Here is a 6,775-nt window from a genome sequence, read left to right as displayed (position 1 = left end):
TATATACTGCTTCGACCGCATATTTGCCTGGTTGAATCTGATTACTTTCAGGTATTTAGTCTCCATTTTGTCAAATGTATCAAATGTGTCAAAGGTAATTAATCTTTCTAAAGATGATCAGATGGAATATATTCCAATGTCGTCTGGAATAACCGAACCAACACCTTATCATCGTGATGTTGTTTTTGCTATTGTTCTGATGTTTCATAACACGGCATCCTATTGGTTATTCGCCGAATGAATAAAAAATATCCTTGAAGTTAGCCTCAGGATAAGAAAATATATTAAAATAAAGCTTAATTTTGTTCAATGCATCAGTAGTAAAAACAAAGCATCTAAAACTTTCTCAACTTTGTGACAGCAGATAATCATTACCCATTTGAGTCGTATGAGTATATCCCCACAAACTGTGAATAGTCTATCTGCATACAAATTAAAGCCTGTCCACGTTAAATTTCGGACACCAAGATGATGCCAGCAAAACAAAAATTCACGAAATACAACAAAACCGATTGTTTATTTCAGTAAAATAGACTAAAACAAGGAAAGCTTACTTCGATGTTAATTACGTTGTCTGTAAAATTCACGAACTTTCTTAGGAACATCTGCCATTAGGTCACACACAGTATCTTTAGATATGCTGGCGCTTTTCCATCTCCTCTTGAAATCATTAATGTCATTCGCTCTGTTCTTAGTTTCGAATAGTTTTCGCTTAAGGTGAAGGTGGATGCTGGCCATTGTAGTAGTATAGGTAAACCCACGTGTAAAAACGTGTGAGAGAAGAGCAAAGCATACGTAAATAGATCATTAACAGACTAACTCGATGTTGATAATTCCTTAATATTTTCCTTCGTTGATCGTATTGTTTTCACATATAGGGTTGGGGAAAAAGAAATGTCGTATTTCTGATCGAAATTTGACGCTTTATTAATCATAAAACTATCCAAATTATGTGAAATATACGCCGTTTTGTTCGCAAACTTGTTGCCATTTAGAAGGCAACTTTATTATCCCCCTTTATAAACAAAGCTCCCCCCCCCACCCCCTTGTTTGCAAAAAACTCATACAACTAGTTTTCGCAAGCCTCTTTTGAGGCCAACTTAGTATCACCAAGAGCGTTTTGCATGGACCGGAAAAGATGATAATCACTTGAAGCCAGGTCCGGACTATACTGTGGGTGCAATAGGACATCCCATCCGAGCTCCCGAAGCTTCTGGCGGGTCATCAAAGATGTGTGAGGCCGAGCGTTGTCCTGGTGGAAAACAACACCATTCCTATTGATCATTTCTGGCCGCTTCTGGTCAATCGCCTGTTTCAAACGGCCAAGTTGCTCACAGTAGAGAACCGAGTTGAGGGTCTGGCCATAGTTGAGCAGGTCATAGGTTTGAGCAGGTTTCCCTGACGGAAGCTATCAGCAACCTGCAGACGGAAATCAAGCAGTTATCATCGAAGTCTGTTCCATCAATCCTGTCCCCTGTTGTTAACCCTTGGCCAAGAAGTGAACCAACTCGTCCTTCGAAGAGATTCCGGGGATCCGACTCTCCGATGCCTAAAACATATGAGTGTCAGACTGGTTTGAAACTGCTGTGTCAGAATGTTGTTTCGGTACCAATCTGTGTACAACCGGAGACCAAATTCTGGCTCTACTTATCACGCATCCGTCCAGATGTGACAAGCGATCAAATCTCTGCAATGGTTAAAGCAAACCTGGAAATCGAAACAGAACCTGAAATCGTGAAATTGGTTGCCAAAGGAACAGACACCAACAACTTGCGCTTCGTCTCTTTCAAAGTTGGTCTTGATCCGGCTTTGAAGACGAATGCCTTGGATCCGTCATCGTGGCCGGAAGGAGTTCTTTTTCGTGAATTCGAAGACCACTCGGCTCAAAAATTTCGGCGGCCATCTGCTGTGAACCAAACATTCAAGCCAGCAGCAACCATCTCAGCCACAACATAGCTGATGAATGGACACCGGGGCGCACTCAAATAAGCATTTTGGAAGCCTTCTATCCACTTAGCACAGTCGAGCCCATTAGCCATGTATGCAGCCGTAGTCGCCCCGGCCCTGTGTCTGATGTGAGAGAAGAGGTCTTCCGACTTGCTTGTCTAGACAAGTATGGATGTAATTTTCAACCTATCCTGCCTGATGATGTTCCCCCCTTCAGATTTCCAAACTCTTCCAATCAACATGAGCAACGCTTCGAACCATCTCGTGTCAACAGACGTGTGACTACCAGCATAAATGATATCTGGATGTACTTCCAGAATGTACGCGGTCTGAAAACAAAAATCGATGACCTCATCGTAGCGATTTGTGATTGTAATTACGAGGTCATTATCCTGATCGAAACCGGTCTTGACGACAGTGTCAACTCGCTACAACTTTTTGGAACCGACTTTAATGTTTTTCGTTGCGACCGTAGTCCACGTAATAGTCGCAAAACTACATTAGGAGGAGTGCTTATTGCAGTGTCAAGTCATCATAAATCTGTTGAGGTACGCACAATGCATGGCAATAATCTCGAACAAGTTTGTGTGTCTGCCTGTATTCGTGAAAAGCGGTTTATGCTTTGCGCCGATTATACCTCCCGATCGAGGTCAGAATGTAGGTGTTATTGATGCGCATCTATCTACGCTGCCTGAGCTATGTGACATAATGCCTGATGGTAACCTTCTTCTTGCTTGTGGCGACTATAATCAGCCTAACATCACATGGGATTTGCTTGACGACGAAGCCTTAAGTCAGGAAGCTTCCACGATGTCTGCTGCCAGCGCTGCTCTAGTTGATGGTTTGAATTTCCTGCACTTTCGGCAATACAACTCAGTTCACAACTATCGGGGTCGGATCCTGGATTTGGTTGTATGTGATGCTGATTGCAATATTGTTGTGAACGAAGCGATATGCCCATTGTTACCTATTGATCTGTATCATCCTCCGCTATTATTCTCCTTACCAACTCTAACCGATTGTGAGGACCGTGCTAACTGTGAATCATCTGACCCTATTCAACAGCCGCTAGACTACTCCAAAATCGATTTTGCCATGCTCAACGATTATCTTCTTGTTCCAGTGTGACCAATTTAAATTACTTTCACCAAAACAACGTATCGAACTTACCAAGAGGAATGGATTAGCTTTAGCATTAGCATTAGCATTGAGCAAGTTGCACAATATCGTAGGTGGTACGAATTCAGAACTGTTATGTAAAAAACTAGCCTCCATCCGTTGCTGATGATTGGTAATATCTCTTAGATGAAGGCATGTTTTCTGCAACAGTTAAGAATTGTCCTGGCCACGTCCTTGCAACTGCTAAGGAATGGGAAGGAGTGTTAGTTCGACATTTACTTAAGAGAGATGCAGAGAACTCTACGACCTCTCATAAATGTCTTGGGAGTTCAGGGATGTGTTAGTAGGGTAGGTAAGCCATAGGATACACTCAGCCGGTGTTACTGGCGTAGCTTCTTGTTAATATAACTACAACTACAACTACAACTACAACTACAACTACAACTACAACTACAACTACAACTACAACTACAACTACAACTACAACTACAACTACAACTACAACTACAACTACAACTACAACTACAACTACAACTACAACTACAACTACAACTACAACTACAACTACAACTACAACTACAACTACAACTACAACTACAACTACAACTACAACTACAACTACAACTACAACTACAACTACAACTACAACTACAACTACAACTACAACTACAACTACAACTACAACTACAACTACAACTACAACTACAACTACAACTACAACTACAACTACAACTACAACTACAACTACAACTACAACTACAACTACAACTACAACTACAACTACAACTACAACTACAACTACAACTACAACTACAACTACAACTACAACTACAACTACAACTACAACTACAACTACAACTACAACTACAACTACAACTACAACTACAACTACAACTACAACTACAACTACAACTACAACTACAACTACAACTACAACTACAACTACAACTACAACTACAACTACAACTACAACTACAACTACAACTACAACTACAACTACAACTACAACTACAACTACAACTATAACTATAACTATAACTATTACTATTACTATTACTATTAATTGAAGCTGAAAGTATCTGCTGAAAGAATTGGTTAATAAAATTCTATGATACAAAATTGTAGAATGTTATGAATATATTTCGGCCTCCCGATCGTTGTCACCATGGTAGCTGTATGTAAATAATTTTTGACGTAGGACTACGTCTTTCATTTCTATACCGGGGTGTAAAACCAAAGTTTCGAGAACGAAAGCGTTACGCTGGAGACCGAGATTTTGAGCATTAATAGCTCTTAAACAACTGAACGAAATGGTATGATAAACACTTCATTTGAAAGATAAAATGTCTACGCGTTATATACTTGTTACTTTTTGATCCAAAAACTTGTTTCAATAGTCTTAAAATTGCTTTCAAAACAGGCTATTGAAATCACCAATCGGTATATAAGCGAGCGCCGCTCGTAAACCCACTCAGTTATGATTGAACAGCGATTGGAGCATGTTGTCGCTGTTGTTGTGAAACTAATTTCGTTTATCATGAAAACGCTGATGAACGGTGTCACCAAGAGCCTGTTTGTGCACCTAAGGCCAAAAGGGAATCCATCAGGAGGAGAGTGATGCCACGGTTCCGCTTGAAACATCGGAGCAGCCGCCACACACACACGCACATACACGCGCGGAATTCTCGTTGCTATCATCGTTGCTGAAAAATAATCTGCCAGTTCCCCTGGGAATTGAAAAATACATTCATGCGAAAGAGTTTATTTTAATGTTTTCTATCCATATAACACTGCAACCAAATACATTTGGTTTTGTTATTTTTCAATCAATCGCAATTAACAGGAAAGCTTCTGAATATTTTTTTTCCCCATCAGTGGAAATTTTCGTATCCAATATTGGATGCATAACATGAAAAACGGAAAATGTTTCACATCACGAAAATCAAGTCATTTTCGAGCGATTATTTGCTTTCTACTCATATAATGCTGCGAACAAATACATTTCGTTTTGGATTTTTTCAATCAAGTGCGATCAACGTAATAATGTAAGAATGTCATGAACGTAAGAATGCGAATGTTTTTCGGCAATTTATTAGAGGTGCAATGAATCTTTAGGAATTCCCGCTCTACGCGCACTGGCAAACAATGTTTACTCAACAATTTCTCAAATGAGAAATGTGTGTTGTGAGAAAGGATTAGCGAACACAAAAACGACAAACGGGAGAAAGAGATGTTTGGAGGTTGAAGAAAATTGGCAGAAAACATCTTCATTTTATCTTTCGAATAATGTGATTCATACCACTTCGTTTTGCCAGAAAGAGATTATTATTGCTCAAAGGAGGAATCGAGTCCTCCGAGGAAATTACCCAGCGCAAATTAGAGTCGACTATCGATTGCGGCATTCGTACACAAATAATTTTATAATGCAGTTTCACCAAAGTGATTTCTTCGGATATATTCACTACATCATGTCATGTATTTCATATTCTTCATTAAGAAATCCATATCCATGGCACCTATCGGTAACGAATTATTATCGAAACCACGATTTTCGCTAAATGCTCCTTTCAGTTCGGCCTGTAAAAAACTTTTCTGTACTCTAATCCATCAAATTTGGAGCCCTGAAAAGGGCCGTTGATTATATGCTAAGCTAATATAGCACGCTCTCCTCGGATACGATGGGCCAGCTGGATGTCCTTGGGCATGATGTGGCGCGTTTTGCATGGATAGCACACGAATTGGTATCTTCGAATAAGCCTCCTGCAGCGTCATAGCCGCGGAACTTTGGAAGCGCAAGTCGGTTTTGAAGTCCTGAGCAATTCCATGATCCAAATGCTGCAAAGGTAGCTGCGGATCAGCAATTCGGTCGACTTCTGATAGCGATGAATTTCACGCAAAGTTCCCGGTCGATAGCGATGTGGCTTCTCCACCTATCCTGCTACTGGTGCGCTTATCCGAGCTGACTTCGTGTGCCTTACCACCGAATGACTAACGAGCTGTCTGCGAAAGACTAACGAGCTCGAGTCCTTACGGTGCGAGAGTAGAGTAAGAAATGAACGAAAGCAGGAAGGAAGGAAGGTATTGAATTAGAGAGACTTTAAACTCTGAGAGTTCATTCGTCTCTTGCCCTTGAGGGCGGGAAATTTAACTAAAGGAAAACTAAGAAAAACTATTGCAAAATTCGTTACTCTCGCTCGACTCAGTCCTAGTAACCGCTATGGATGTATGTCGTAACGCCGCACCCTACACGGCTCTGGGGCCAAAAACACAACCAAACAAATGGAGCAGGGAAAAAGCCCCTTTTAGTGTGCTTGACGAGCTCGCTTCTAAAAAGGGCGTAAAAAACCTGCTCATCTTTTGCTGAAATTAGAAGAGAAAACAAACGTAGTTTTATCAGTATAGGTAGATTTAGTAATTTGACATTAGATCTGATCGTATAAACCTGTATCCTTTAGGAACTCGATGGTCCTTTTTTGCTCGACGGCGTCGTCCGATAGTGCTGTCCTTATGGTGTCTGCAACCTGAAACTTTATTCTTGAAGCATTAAATTTAGGGCATGTGATTAATATGTGTTCCACCGTGAGTCTTCGCCATCAATCCCACTGAGTGAAATGGAGGACAACTCCCGGCCTTTAAAGAAAATATAATATTAGACTAGGAACCGCCGCTCACCCTACCATCTCAAAAATAAGGTGAGAGTCGGTTTCCG

The sequence above is a fragment of the Toxorhynchites rutilus genome, chromosome 2 (genome assembly GCF_029784135.1).
Source record: "Toxorhynchites rutilus septentrionalis strain SRP chromosome 2, ASM2978413v1, whole genome shotgun sequence".
NCBI lineage: Eukaryota > Metazoa > Arthropoda > Insecta > Diptera > Culicidae > Toxorhynchites > Toxorhynchites rutilus.
Note: the sequence above shows the minus strand (reverse complement) of the source record.